The sequence below is a fragment of the Cariama cristata genome, unplaced genomic scaffold (genome assembly GCF_000690535.1).
Source record: "Cariama cristata isolate BGI_N322 unplaced genomic scaffold, ASM69053v1 scaffold1975, whole genome shotgun sequence".
Taxonomy (NCBI): domain Eukaryota; kingdom Metazoa; phylum Chordata; class Aves; order Cariamiformes; family Cariamidae; genus Cariama; species Cariama cristata.
In genome coordinates, this window is record NW_009616789.1 from 20,839 (window position 1) to 36,774 (window position 15,936).

General features: G+C 42.8%; 1 protein-coding gene across 1 annotated transcript in view; it reads left to right on the top strand.

Moving 5' to 3' along the window:
- The first annotated feature begins 1,316 nt into the window (after nucleotides 1-1,316).
- The window catches only part of PTPRF (protein tyrosine phosphatase, receptor type, F), a 296,503-nt gene continuing 281,883 nt past the window's right edge, over nucleotides 1,317-15,936 (top strand). The window contains exon 1 of the mRNA XM_009700288.1: nucleotides 1,317-1,404. The gene's annotated coding sequence lies outside the window, so the exon portion shown is untranslated. The remainder of the gene's footprint in view (nucleotides 1,405-15,936) is intronic.

The following is a 15,936-nucleotide window of genomic DNA, read 5'->3' on the forward strand; positions in this document are numbered from 1 at the left end:
CCAGCGGCTGTCCTCCCCTCTCCCACCAAGGATATGGTCGGTGCATGGTGCGGCAACCGTCAGAGACCCGGATTTCAGGGCACTGTCACCCTCTCTGAAAGAGGGCTGAAACTGTTTATGAAATTAGTACTTTGTAAATGATAAAGACTAAATAATGCATTCTATGCATTTGCATAATTTTGAATCACTTATCCTTCTGAGGGCTGTAGTCATTTGGCTCACGTTAAAGAATGCTTAACGGTGTAATTGAGCTCAAGCCGTTGGTTGCTGAGCCTAGTTGACACTGAAGATAGGAGGTATGTTTTTGGGGAGACCATGTGTGTTCCCTGAAATGTCCATGGCACCACGGAGCGGTGCCCTTAGGGCTCAAAGCGTTGCGGGTAGGACAGGTAGGAGGCACGGTCAGGGCTGTGAAGAGCTGGGATATCTTTCAGAAAGAGCTTGAGGCCTGGAGCAATAGAAGTGGGACATATGCCCGTGGTGATGGTGTGCAGGGTCATGACCTTAGGAGGCATTAGGAGAAAGAAACTTTTTCTCTGAGCTGGCTGTGATGCAGGCGTTTATCAGCTGGAAACGCAGGAGAAACACATCCTTACTTTGCGCAGTCAAAAGGTGACAGTGAGCCGCAAGGATGGCGCTGGGCAGAAGGCGGTGAAGTGGGGTAACAGAGGTAGGTGATCTCAAGGATGGGGAGTCATCTGAGAGAAAACTCCAAGAACTTGCTTGATTTGGGTGGGAAAATGAACCCTGACAGGGAGGTGGTGTAATTATTTTTTGTCATCGGGGAAATAAACTTCAGGGGTAGGGAAAAGCTGTTTAAGCTGGTGGATCAATGTTGGCATGAAAACAAATGGATAAAAGCTGTTCAGGAATAAATGAATATTAGGCTGAAAATTAGACGATTTTTAACTATTGGAGAAACTCAGTTCTGCAGTAGGTATCGGATACGGAGACTGAGGAAGAGCATTGTCAGCATGTTGGAGTCCGTCACTGTGGTCGGGATTGTTGGATGTGATAATTGTAATGGAGGGCCTGAGGTAGTGATCTGTAAAGGAAGCACCTTTCCCATCTACATCTGTATGTGGTGGTGGATTGTCATGACCATGTCATGTCCAAGTAGGAAAGGGGAAACTGTCCTTTGCTGTCACAGTTTTGAAAGCATCTGGATGGGAATATGTGCTGAACTGGATCGCTTCTTCCCCAGGATGGAGAATTCATGTCATTAAGTGAAGTTTTAACCTTTGCTTTACATTTAATCTGTGAATGTCTCTGCTGTTATGGTCACGTATGACGCTTATGTTTGTTTATTGTTTTTTCCCCTAGGTATTTTTATGGCCTCTGTCACAGCAGCGTCTCAGTGTCTCCCAGGCATTTATGGATTTATTCTGAGAACATTCCTGTGAGGTAGGGAAATGTTACCACCTTCGTTTTACAGACTGGAAACTGAGGCACAGGGCGATAAAGGTTGCAGGAGGAGTCTGTAGCGTAGCTAGCAGTCAAACGCTGGTTGCCAGCAACTTCCTCATTGTCCTAATCCCAAACTCAGCTACCTGTCCTTTGGCTTTATTTTTCCTTTTTTTTTTTTTTTTCCCCTTTTTATCCCTCTGGTCTGAGTTTTAGTAGAAAAAAATCTACAAGGGGCTGGGAGGACCTGTGGAAAATATGATTAGGGTTACTGGTGTCCTTTTTTTAACATTGTAACTTATGAGTTGAAATGCCTTTCTAAAAATATCAGCAGATCTGTTTATGTTAAATGATTAACATGTTTAGACTTTCAACAGATAAGCTGTCATGCTTTTTTGAGTCAGTAATTCCTTTATCCTACCTGTCTGGGCTTGTGGCTGTTGAATTCTTGCCCTGCCTAAGCTAATGTCATCCCGATCACCTAAAGCAATGCCAAGAATTTCATCATCCCTGCAAAGATCTGATTCATGTCAAGACAGGTGTAAAGTTTCTCAAGCACACTTATGTATAATTACTGTTTAACTTTATTTTTCAAAGGTCTTTCCAAGCCAACTAAAATGTTCAGCTTTGAGCTCCCAGATTCTCCCAGAAATTGGATTTCAGTGCCTGATGAGTGATGCTGATCCCTTTCAAAAGTATTGCAAAGACACATGTGCGCACACTGAGTTACAATTTACATCATAAAATAAATATCATGAATAACAGCTTGAAAAATGTCTCCCTCCACCTTCAAGTGAGGAATTTTTAAGATAGGTCTCCCTTGAGCCCTTCTTTCCCTTCAAGTTGGTATTTAAAGTGTGACTTTTACTACTTAAGGAATTTTCTTAGAGCTACGGCAACATTATAAATTATGCAAACACCAGCAGGCTCTGACAATTAAATATTTTTATTGTATATTAAAATAAGCAACGTTATTAAAATGATAACATTGCAAAGAAATATTTAATGCAATCTTTCTAATTTCGCAATCTGTAAAATACGCACATTGGGTTACATTTATGCTCTTTATTAACGTATATTACGTGTCTTTGTGTCCCCAAGAATGAAGCCCTAATGACTCATGAACTGTCTCAAAGTGCACTAAATAAGATTAAAGAGCTGGCCAGTGACCTTAACAGTCAATTAGGCTATGCATTACTCAGCCCAGTATTTGTGGAGTGTAGAAGGGAAGCGAAAACTCATTAGCTAAGATGCTGATGCTTGAAACAAACAAGATTTCTCTAAAACCAGGAACTAGCCTTGTTGCCTAAGTGGAGATTGAAGCACTTAAAGTAGGTACGTCTTTGTGTTATGTGTGTTTGAAAGTACTGCTGATGTGGTCGTGGGGAGTGGAGAAAAGCCTGCTAGTGAGCTTTTGGGCTCTAAGCCTTTTGGAATAGATCCTGCCAGGCATGGGTGGTGTAGGACATGGTGCTCAGGTTTTGGGATGTGCCATCTGAGAGGTTATGCAAAGACAGCATGAATGGGAGGGCTGGTTTCGGAAACCTCGATTTCACAGAAGCAGCAGGACCGGGAAGAACATCTTGGTGTGGCATACTGCATGCTTGGTTTTCCTCAAAGGTGAGCCCTGGGTTGGCACAATTGCATTTGAATGCATGTGGGAGTGTGAGCAGAAAGGCTCTTGGCTGCTGTGCCCACTGAAGAGCAGAGATTGAAGACTGCGTCCCCTCCTCCCGCAGCTCAGGAGAGAGGAGATGAGGGGGTGCCGAGTGCTCAAGAGGTACAGCCAGGTCAGACCCCCTGTTGCCCACCAGCTCCCCCAACGCTTGCAGGCTCACCTAGCCCATGGAGTCCTCAGCATGAAACCAGACTGGCAATGGGCAGCAGGGCTGAGAGCATCCCAGCGACGGGTTAACTCCGTGAAGTGCAAACCTGGACAGTATCTGAATTACGAGAGAGCCTCTGTCATCTTTAGGATGATTTTCCTTAAGTAATCATCTGCATGTAGTTTTATATTGTGTTCGGAAGCATCTTAGAGCAGTCCTAGGTTGGAGATGGCTACCCCCCTGGGAGGACACTACGTGGTGACAGAACTGAAGCGAGATCAGTGACAACATTACACGGGAGTTGAGCTGGCAGCTTGGTCATGCTGCTCCTCAGCAAAGCAGTGGTCCTTGAGGGCTTCTCAGTTTTATAGCGCTTATTTTCTGGTATGTGCAGTTATGTATGCTTTCAGCTGACCCTGAGAAGTTCTGTTGTTCCTAATGTAAACTCAGGTTCTAGGAAATAAAAGATGACAGACTCAATCCGTACAAAATGTGGCTGAAGGTACAGTTTGAGTGGCATGCAATAACATCTTTTAAAGTAAATGAATTTTTTTGAATATAAATTGGGCAGAATCTCCCTGATCTAGGTCATAGTTTATCTGTAGGGTTTTCTTTTAAAATAATTTCCTTAATAAAGTCCATCTGATTTGGGGAGAGGGGACAGGGGGACCTGGGAAAAAAGTGTACTTTTGCTGTTCAGACGAATGGGAGAAGAAAGAAAAGGAAACCTTTTCAATCATGTCAGGCTGAATCTAAAGCATCAAGGAATGATGTTACAGGAGAACCCCTGAAGATAAACTGTAACCTAGATTAGCGGAATACAGATTAAGTTCTCAGGAGTTTGGAGACTGCAGTGCATCCTGAAGCAGTCTTTTGACATTCATTTAAATGAAAATTGTTGTGTGGTGACTCTTTCAGGGATATACAAAAATACCCAAAGTTTGCATTTGAATGTTACAGTCCTGAAGTTAATAAATTTATTAAAGTGAAGACTGCTTGAAAAAAATTTAAAAAACTTCAAACTCAGGATTTTCCATTTGAACTGGCCATTGCTAGGGAAATATTATATATCTATGTGATTATGGTTTTGGGGGGATTTTATACATACAGTATTACCACTAAAAGCTGGACACCAAAATTGCAGTTAAAACTGAGAATTCTACACGATTAGTTTTCTTCGTTCTGACTTTAGAGTATAAAATAGTTGTCATCAGGTCACACTGTCCTCTTGTGATTCTTTAAATATTTTTACTAATTTAGTTGCATTTCGGAAAGTGTCGTGTGATTCCCTGTTCTAATTTAAGGAGTGTTTTCTGTAATATAGCTTACGTATTTCTAAAAAATGTTGGCACAAAGCTTATGTGATTCAAAGTGATTTGATTGTGTGTTAATGCCACATTGACTGGAATATATTAATCCTTAATGCAAAACAGCAATTTACCTGTTACTTTTCACTGTAATATGGTGAACAATATTTTCTGGCTGTATTTAAATGATAACCTCGAAGGGCATTGGCTGATTTGTTGGTGTAACTCAGCAGTCTTTATATATGGCTATACATAGATTTTGGGATAGGGGGGGCGTGCTTAAGAGCCTTTACAGATCCTTTTATCTTACAAATGAGTGAAGTGCTTTAATATATTGGAGCCCAAAGGGCATGGCTGCTGGCCGTTTACCTGGTTTCACATGGTGTCTGTTGGAGAACGTGTGTGGAGAGGGAAAGGTGGGGCTTAAAGCTCCAAATTCGGACTAGTAAAATTCCCTTCTGCTTTGAAGGTGTATGCTTTAGCTGTCTCCAGGGATATATGTTTTCAAAAGTGTATTTATGAAAAAGGGCATCAGCAGAAGCTGGATATGTTACAAGATTGAACCGCATTTGCAAAATTGAACACGAGCTTTAGCCCTCTGGTCTTTTTCATTTCCTTTTCTATTATATAATCAGTATATTGGTAGGTGGCTTTTGTTTTGTCACTTTGCCTGTTTAATTAATTTAGCTATCTAAAGGTTATGCAATAAAGGTGGAATCACCATGACTGGCAACCTAACTTATCATCCCACGGAGTCAGCACTTGCTTGTGGTCTGGCGCAATGGTTTTGAATAGGTGCCACCCCGTGCATGTGTGTTCTAAACCCGAGACGAGTGCTGAACTCATTAAAAATACATGCGACATAAGTTAATTAATGTGCATAAGGAGTTTTGGTACTGAGATCTCCTTTGAGGATGCATTTAACTCTAACTCGGTTTTGTTCTGTCTACTATCAGGATAGGCTTGGCTGAAACCAGCCAGTATTGGTTAGACTTCTGGTTTGAAGTAGAGCCCAACGGGATGGCAGATTAAAAACCGGGCAGTTGTGACTGTGCCAGGGTTCCCGGTGCTCGTGCCAGCTCCCAGGGCTGTGCCAGGCAGGAGCACCGGCTGTGCCGTTCCTGGGGGCAGAGTGCCGCACCAAGCAGATACACATCCTATTGTACTCCTGGGCAAAACTCTGGATTTCTAAAGATACCTGAAATAATGAGGTTTGGTGAGCTGTGATTGAACAACTGTGCGATACCAAACTCCTCTGAGTAAAATAGAGTCTAAATTTTTCTACTAATAGAAGAAGGAACATCAACAGAGACTATCAGTATTTCACTGCTCAGGCTTTTCTCCCTCTGTTCATACCTTCTTTCTATTCACCATTAACTCAAGGATGATTTCCAAGGATTCTGCTAATTATGATCTGTTTTTCAGGGGAGGAAGGCAGCAAGACAAGGATTACATTTGTAGTAAGAACAAGTAGAAGCATACATGGATTGGAGATATCGAGTGGGTTTTTTTGGCCCAACAGTGTTGGAAATCAAGCTTTGTTACTGTGTCCAATATAGCAGGTTTCACTGAAAACTGATGATAGTATTTTGTTTGTTTGTTACAGAGAAGGTTTTCACTGTATCACTCTGGAAGAAAATACTCACAGATCCATATTCAAGAGTAGACTACTGTATTTTGTGTAAGTGGAAGAATGTATGGATTTGTTGCATTTTCATCACAGCGAGCAAAAGAAAACGATTTTTTTCCCTTCTTTTTGACTAGTACTAGGGCTTTAGTTTTGCAAAAGGATTTTCTAGGTAGAAACATCAGGTAAAATGGATTCTGGATTTAAACACAGGGGAGGGAGAACGAGGAACCACCACCCAGCAGTTTTTGAGTGTTCATCATTTCCTGAAAATTGGACCTTTTAAAGTATTTCAGGTTGGGTACACTAGAAATTGAAGCATTCAAATCACTAACTGCTTTTGAGCATGACAGCCAGAATCTCCATTAACGTTGCATCTTCTGCCTAGGGGATCACAGAGCAGAGACTGATGTGTCTTTGAGGATGGAAATGGAGCAGTTTAAGAAGTTACTGTGCTTCAGCTGAGATGTGGTAACAGCACACAGCCGTGTGTAGTTCATTTTGCTGAAAAACAAAATAGAAATCACAGAGGATGATCTAAAGCTGTCTGTTTTGCTTTGCATAGAAGCAGACTAGCTACGCTCCTGTAATAAGTTGCCATGTCTCAGCTATGAGGATGGTAATTTCCAGTTGATGAAAGGTAAATTATAGCTAGAACAGGTGGGTAATGTGCTTCAAGATACCTCTCTCTGATCACAGAGGAGCAGGACTTGCTGTGCTGGTTTGGACCAGTGGTCAGTCTAATTCGGTACCCTACCCATGCAATGATCAGTACTAGATTACTGAGGCAACGTACAGGAAATCATGTATTTAATTATCAAACATTTTATCTGCTGGAGGACTGTTGGCTTTTTTAACGTTATCAAACCAAAACAGGCTGATTTAGTTACTGAAAGAGTCCCTTCTAAAATGCAGTTAAATTTATCTTTAAATCTTTCTTTGCAGACAAGGAGTTTATTGACATTTCTTAATGTTTTCCCTTCAGACATCTCAACTGAGGGTTGATCTAAGCCATATAGAGTCTTTAATCTGGAATGGTTTTGAGTTTTTTGGCTTAGATATTTTCGGGGGGGGGGGGGAGGGGGGGGGTGGATGTGTGTGTTAGTGGAGTTTTTTTGGTTTTTGTTTTTTTTTCAAATGTTCTTGTACATCTCCAAAAAACCAGAGTAATGGTAGATTAATAGTCTGGGGGGTTTTTTGCTAACATTATAGCTGAAAGATAAAATGCTAAATGGGTTTCATGTAGTTATTGTATTGCTTGAGTGTGTCTTCACATTAATTAAAATTAATTTAAACAAGGTGATAGGAGTAAAGTGCAGAGTAGGAAAAGGATAGATCAGAAAAAGCAGATAAGATAGGTATATTCAAATAGTCAGAGCCTGATGAAATTTGCCCTTGGGTACATCAGCAACTAACCAAGCAACCTTTGAACCATTTATAATTATCTTTTAGAAATTGTGAAGAGCAAGAGAGGTCCTGGAGGACTGAAAAGGGCAAATGCAGTACCTGCCTTCAAAAAAGGGAGGTCCAGGGAATTACAGACTAGTTAGTTTAACTGCAGTGCTTAGAGAATTGGAACAAAATTTTTGATCAGTTTCTAGGAATCCGGAGGATAAGAAGATCATAAGGACTGGGGGGAGCAGTACCTGTGATGTTACCTTGACTTCGGTAACTTTTGACATAACCTCTTGTGGCATTTCTGTGGAATAGGGAAATATATGTATTTAATTATACTGTAAACAACTGTTTAAAGACTGTGTTTGAAGAGTAGTTACCTATAACTTGCTGTGAAAATCGGGGGAAGAAGGAGGGGTGGCATGAGGAATCATGTGAATACACCCCTGTTTGTCTTGGGCTGATCTTTATTTGCTGTTCTCTTTACTGATGTGGACAAGGGAATACTTACTAAATCTGCAAGTAAACCCAAACTGAGAGGGGCTCAAGCATTGTGAAGCATAGTTCAGAATTAAATGGCTATGGTAAATTGAAAAAACATTTGGAAATCTGCAGCATATAACTTAATGAGCTGAAATAAGGAAATACAAAGTGGTGAGGACATGGCTAGGCTGCACCACTGTGGAAGAGCATCTTGGGACAGGTGCTAGATCACCACCTAAGCACAAGCTAGCAGCTGCGGAGCGGCCAGCCTCCATCTGGAGTGTATTAAGAGGACTGTAATTAAAGGTAATGGTTCTGCCATGGTCAGTGCTGCTCAGGCCCTAGACATGGAGCTGTGTCCAGCTGCGGGGATGGTACATCAGGGAACGTGGGTTGGCTGAGGGCATCCCCGGATGTGGCTGAGGTCTGGAGGACAGGTGAGATGCAGAGGTGGTTAGAGCTGGGTCCAATCAGCCTGTGGATGAGGAGACCAAATGATTGATTGCTGTCTCGACCAAGGGTTGGACAAGAGGTCCTCCAGGTTTATGGCAAAGCTGTAACTCATATCGCACCAGCAATCATAAGTATGAGAAAGGCATTGACAAGTCAAGAAAGGTGGCAAAAACTGGAGTGAACCAGGCAGAGGGCTGCGTGGCTGGCCAGGGACTGGAGCAGATGTGCGAGCGGAGCGGGGGCCAAGGGACCAGTGCTTCCTGAGCCCAGGGAAGGGAGGGCCTGACCACGGTCACCCACCCCGAGCGGGTGGCTGGGGTGATGGCAGTGTCCGAGTTTTCCGGGGGGAGCACAGAGAAGGGAAAAGAGGCAAAGTTCACAGGATGCAGCAAGGGAGCTTCTAAAAGTTCAGTTTCAGAGTGGAAGAGCACTGGAAAAACGGTCCAAAGAGCTTGTGGTACTTCCATCTTTGGAGGTACTCGAAAATCAACTGGGCAAGGCTCTGGACAACACGGTCTGACTTCAGTTAACCCTGCTTTGAGCAGGTGTTTGAACTAAGGACCTGCAGAGGTCCCTTCCCACCTGCTTTATTCTTAGGGTTCAATAACTACTTCCATCATCCTTTTCTTTAGAGGATGAAATTTTTGAATGATAGGTGTCTCAGGTCAGTGGCAGTGCTCCTCCAGGTAATGTTAATCAACAGTTCAGAAGGGCCAGGTATTACTGAGATTGCTTCCGCTTGAGTAGTGTCTCTTAATAACATAAAAACATTTGTTTTCTCAATCAGGCTTCAAGAGGAAACACTGTAATCAAATGTTTAGATTTCTTCAATGCTGTGGCATTTTCTTTTGTTAGAAGCACAAGCATGTTTTCTAGGATACAGATGTTTAAATTCATAGCCTTTAAGAAGCCTTTGCATCAAGTGTATGGATTGGATTGGGTGCTCGAAGGAGATTGTCGCCTTATAATATAATAAACATGTACCTAATCAGAGAAGCTGATTATTTCCCATCACAATAAATAGAAAACACGTGATCAGTGACTTCAGCATCTATTTTTTCTTCAAGTTTTGCAAAAGTAATAGCTACGAGCTATTCCAGCCAAAACCGGCACGTATACGCAATCTCTAACATGCAGTGGTTAAATATTAATATACATCGGCTGTGTTTAAAGATCAAGAATGGCTCTTGGGTAACGAAATGTTAACTCTTAAGCTCCATCAAGTTTTGTAAGGTGACTTCTAGAAGAGGAGTATGTTGTCATTCAGAGTGGTGTCTTTTGCATGAACCTTAGCAACAATTCAATGCGATTGTTTTTCTGAGTTAGAATATTGAGAAGTCAACACTAAGATTTTTGTTGAGGTCTGATTTAATCACTTAAAAACATAGCCAAGCTGCTTGACAGGTGACCACATAAAGCATTCCCAAAGACTAATGGCCTTGCATTGCTCATCTGTCCCCATTTCCTTAATCATGCTGATGGTTTTTTTTGTTTTGTTTTTGGTTTTGAACCAGTGCCATTAAGCTGACAAGGCCACCTCGTTCAGAGGTGGGGTGGTGGAGGGGTTATTTCCCATGATAGCTGTGACAGTTGGTAGGGTCACGTAGTTGGGAAGCTGCCCCGTCCTCCCTGTTGGAACAGTCTCTCCTGGCACTTGCACAGTGGCACGGAGAGTTTGAGCCATATGTGTAATCTTGGTTAATTGTGTTAGATTTGTTCTGTTGTTCTCCTTGTTTAATGTTTGGTACAGTCTTGTAAGTGAAGTTGCTACAGTGTGAAATTTTACAGTGTCCAAGTTTGAAATGATCCCGCTTATCATGTTAACTTTTTTCCAAGCTGTTTCTTGTGGTGGTTCTGCTTTGCCAGCCGGCGTGCGGGAGTGGTGAGCAGGGCTTTCTCCTGAGTTTTACTTGGTAGTCATTAACTCCAGATGGCAAGTAGCATTTCATGCTGTTGTAAAAGGTATTTTGTTCAAATGAAGTTCTGTTTCACATGCAGTGGGGTTGAGTTTTTTTGAAGTTTCAATTTATCTGCTTATCTGAGGAGCATGAATTACTGGCGTTGCTGGAGTTGGAGACCCTAACTGATGAGGTATACAAAGAAGAAACGCTGATACAACCTACACTACAGATGTTATGACAAGAACGTCATATTTTTTGCTGGATAGCAGAGTGACTGATTGGCTGTAGACATTCCTGACACTGCCTGACAGAAAGGGTTATTTTATCTGAAAACAGTGCAGTTACAGATGAGAGAGCTCCTGAAAAACATCACTCACTTTTACTAGCGACATCCATCACTTCCTAATTATGGGTGCTTTCAGGTGGAGAAACAAGTTCTTTCCATTGCTCCTCCGGAGCTATTCTTGTCAGTGTGGCAGCAGTGTGGGGTTAAAGTCAGTCCTTTATCCAGGGGCAGAGGGACCTGTGGATTAAATTAATGCACATCGGTGTCTGTATGTGTTAGATGGGTATCGTGCTGTTACAGGAATGGCAATGGCCAGCGACTGTGGAGAATGAATAACTCTTTGTAGTTTAACCACCTACTTTGAAGCACAGAAGATCTGTTAAACTTTTTTGTTTGCAAGTCGGGAGTTTTCATTGTCCTTTGAAAAACTGAGTCAGATCAGAGCAAGTCATGAGTCCAGTGAAGAGAGAAACCCATGATACCTGTTCAGAAATAGGAGAGAGTCTCTGAATCTCAGTTTTCTGACACATGAGCTTATTTTTCGCAACAGGAGCATGGTTCCCCTGGATGGTCCAGGAGCTCTCACCCCCTCTGGACATCCCTGGAGCTGCCTTCTCCAGCCCCTGTGGGCTGCTGACTCCTGCTGCCTTCGGGCACAGGAGAGGGCAGGGTCTTCCCGCACCTCCTGACCACGCAGAGCGGCTCCTGGCAGAGCTGCCTGCTCCCCACAGGGGCTGGGCTAGGGCCACCGCCAGGACAGAAACTCAAGTGGGATTTTTCCAAAATGCTGAATTGGCCTAACTTTACCTGCATTGAATATGTTGGTCCTGGTACCATACTTTACACTTTTTCAGGAAGCCATATACATTTTTTTGGAAAGCCATATACCTTTTCAATGCAGTCCCTAGCACTGTCTAGAGATCCAGTGCTGATTCCAAACCTTCTGCTGCGTCCTGGTGTCAGAGCAGACATTGGCAGCTGCATCCATTATACAATGGCCTAATTGATCGGAAGTTGTCATGTCTGCGGGAGGCCTTTGCATGGTTGGGTGTCTTACACCATGGTTTGCTTCAGCCCACCTTCTGTGTGGGGCTCGGATTTTCAGCTGGGCTCTTAAATTTATTTTCCTTTGCAATGCTAAATAATTCTCTTCTTGTAGTCTTACAGCAAGAGCAGGGCAGGAGATTTACTTTCTCTATGTGCTGCTGTTTACATACGGATAAAAATAACAGTTGGTTGAAGTACTGTTTGTTTTCATGTATAGATGTGCCGTGCGCTCCACCCATGAGTGTGCCTCTCTGCCTATATTTCTTTGTATTTGCTTTCTGTGGCCTGTTGATCTGACCACAGGTATGGAGATGCTGAGGATACCATGGCGATACGGTCAGCATAGGTGCCTGTGTACGTGGTGCGGTCAGGGAGGAATAAATGAGCATTTTCAGAATTGTTGTTTAATTCCAATGACTCTGCAGACAGTGAAGTATTTACAGTTTCTGAAATGATCTTTGCTGCCCTGCACTACCTTTTCTCTTTGAAGAGCGGGTGCCTCGCAGCCCTTCCCTGGCTACCAGTAATAGCAGTAATTAAACACACCTGGTAATGACAACAGACCTGATGCACCTTCTGCTGCTGAGGATGCCGACGTCCTGAGATCAGGAGCATCCATTGCTGTTTCATATGAGCCCTCAATTTAATTGCAGACTCAAGATTAAAACCACAGTCCATAGAAAAGGTAGGCGTGGGTGACTCTGTTGCCCGAGTACATCCCTGGCTTCCTCCTGGGACATGGAAGTAGGATGGCCAATGTCCTGTTGAACTGAGTTGGTATTTTATTGTTTCACTTTTGTCCTTAATTTTGTACTGCCATAGCGAGGCCTCTTTGCAAGAAGACTTGAAGGGTATCATCTGTTACTTCAGATAGGGAGTGCAAATGAGATGAAAGTAATGTAAAACAAAAGGTGTAGGCTTGGTGATGCTGTGGTCCCCAGACTTGCCGAAGCTTCAGTGACCAAACACTCCAGGTGCTGGTTGTGGATGAGCATTGCCCATGGGTTGGAGCTTTAGAGTTCTGGAAATGGCTCTGGACATCTAACACATTGAGTAAAAACGGAAATGTTATTGAACTTCTAGAGAAGGAAGTGAATTGCACTGATGTCTAAGTTTATCTTTTCCTGAAAGTCCAAGTCAAAGTTTCATTGGGGCACGGTGGTGGTGTGAAACCAAAAAACCCCCACCTCCAAACCTGAAATATCCCATGCCCCGTTTTTGGAGGCCTGAAAGACTGAAGTGGATCATTACCCACGAGCTCCCCAAAGACTAATTTGTGGGGAAGGTGGTGCCAGAGCAGAGGCTTTTGCAGGGGAAGTGTGGGAGAGCCCATCTGTCAATATTATTCTTGATGCTTTTCCAATGCTTTTACAAATTGATAGTCTGGGAGTTGTCTCTGCTGCAGGTAAAGCCGGTTTCAGGCCCTTGTGTGCTGATATTTTATTCAAGTGAGACATGAATGCTCCAGGGGAAAATGGCATTGTGAGATAAAGGGCTCTGATACATGCATATGGCTTAAATGTCATCTTACCAAAAAAGAGATAAAGCAGATGTTAATTGTAGAACTGTGGTTCGTGTCCTTTTTTTTTCTTATTAAAGTTATTTAATCTAATGCAGCGTATCTGAACACATACGACTGCTGCATTTATTCCCTCTAAAAATGTTTCTTTGAAACAGTTTTGTGCTTATGCAAATACATAGTTTTAATAGAAGAGAGAGTAGACGTGGTAGTCTCTGATTAGAGAGACTATTTTCTTCCAGGATTAAGAGTCTGAAGTAACAGTTGATTTTTATCATTTGTTTTGAAGGAGAGAATTGCAGGTACACATTTTCTTCAAGCATTAGATAAGCGGTCTGACTGGAATAGCAGTTTTAATCTGTTTAAATGATGTTTTTCCAGTATGAAAGGGGCCAAGAGATGCCTAAGTGTAAAGGTCTACTGGTAATTGTCAAAGTGATGGGAGTTGTTTACAGAACGTACAGTGACTGGATGGTTGCCTCGAGCTAAGAGCCTATACGTGACCTTTGTTCTTGGTTTAAAGTGTAATTAAGGCATATGTGCCTCTGTGTATTTAAAAGCAATAAAACCATTCCATTTTCAGACTGTGAGGTATTTAGGGATGGCAGATAGGGATGAAGCATTTCAGCGAGTGCTGGTGTTAACTGTTTTGTTATTTACTGATGTTGTGGTGCCTTTCTCCAATGCAGCTGTAATGAGGTCAAATCAAATCTTTTATTAAGTGTTACTCATACAGGTGAGGTAATGGCTTGTTATCTTATCTATGTAAGTAAAACTTTCATCTTTTGCAGGTAATCCCAAAGAAAAAACTGAGAAATCCTGGCCTGCCCTTTGCCTACAGTGCATGCCAAGACTTTTGCAGACTTGTTATAGAGATGTTAAATAGGCTTTACTTTTTGTCTTGCTCTGCTAGTAAGGCCATGTGCTTTCAACATGTATCCAGCTGTAGAAACCTTAGAGGGGAAAAACTATGGGCAGTTCGCTTCTGAAATCCGTCAAGACTTGACTTAATTCTTTGTACTTTTCCTTAATGCATGATATTTCTGGGGCCGTCAGGCTTAATGCTGGTCACTTTGTGACAGACAGTCTTTTGCAATCTGTTGGTTCAAAATGTTACAGTGGAAGCTTTTTGCTGCTCCAGCATTTGATGTTATATGTCTGCAGCCCCCTTCTTATGAGTAGGAAATGGGGAAACGTGTGACACGTGGCAGTGGCAGGTCTAAAAGGAGCAGCTGGGAGCTGCTTGGAGGTTTTGAAAGTGACAATTTCATGTGCTAGATGCCTTTCACAAAGTTGTGCTGTTAGTCTGGGGTCTGTAAGAGAGGCGTGCTTTCACCGTGCCCAGGGCAGCTGTGAAAACTGCCAGCCGGGCACTGGGGTTGGCAGGTCCCCGGTGCTCCTGGTGCTCCCCATCTTGCCCTGCCACTTTTGTCTCTCTGCATGCCCAGCTTGATGCTGACCTCTGCCTGGAGGGACATTTTGCCCTCACGGTGCTACCTCCCTTCATCCCTCTTTGCTCCTTAGCAGAAGCCATGCGGATGGGTTTGATGGAGAAGGGTATTCGCTGCGGCTCAGGCACTGGGGCGGTCCAAGTGTGCTGGTGCTTAGGTGGGGTAGGCAGGCAGGATAAGTGCTGGTGAAACATCCTCATCCTCGACCCTGGGCTTGCCAGCGCTGTGCTGGCTCTGCAACACCTGATCTGTAGCAACCCGTGATCTAGTTGGGACAGGATTTCTTTGTTGCAATTGAATTAACGTAAATATTTCTAATAATGTGTGTATGTGCAAAAAAAGATATTTGTTTAGCAGCTGCAGTGTTTGAACCACAAACTGCGAAGGGAGTAATGTAACACCTTTTAAACAGAGGAGACAAGCAAGGGAAACCTCTTAATTTAACCTCTTTTAGCTGGATTGTGAAACTTGATAAACAGCTGCCTTGGGAGTACGGGAGAAAAAGGGCATCACTAAATAGGGGGAAAAGACCTGAAAACAAATACCCTTTCTCAGTCCTCTTATAGCAGAGTATGAGCTGGAAAGAAACCTAAGCTTTTTGTAAGAGGTTAAGCAACAAAATTATGAGGAGTGAGTACTTTTTCACCATCCATACGGCCACGGTTAGCTGACGACACGAGAAAAGGCCTCTGGTATGTAAATGTCTGTTTTTTCCTTGTGAGGGAGGAACTCGAGATCTACTGTCAGTACTGCGCACTAATGGTGGTGCAAACCTCCCTTTCTAAGGGTTGGCAATAAATAGAAAACGGTCAACTTCAAGAGAATTGATTACAGAGAAAATACTTTTTTCTTTTTTTTAATAATATTTTTTCGACCCACTTGGAGACATGAAAATCTAGCCAGGAATCTCTCATCTCTCTTGTTACTGCCTAAGATTAATGCCCAGACTCTTTCAAAGGCCATTAGTACGAGGAGTAGAAGTTAAAAGAAAACAAAGTCTCATTTTCTGTCACTTTCCCATTTATTCATTTTGGATTCAGCACATGAACAACTTGTAGTTTGCCGTGGGGCTCAGTTGCAGGATCAAGGCTACAATGGAGGCATTGTGATCACCTTTCTCTCCCTGCCACCCTGTGCAGTCGAGTTGAAATCCTGCTTTTTGGCATCCAAGCTGTTGCTTTGGTGACCAATTATGACTCCAGAAGTATACATTGTGGTCTCACTGAATAGCTGAAAG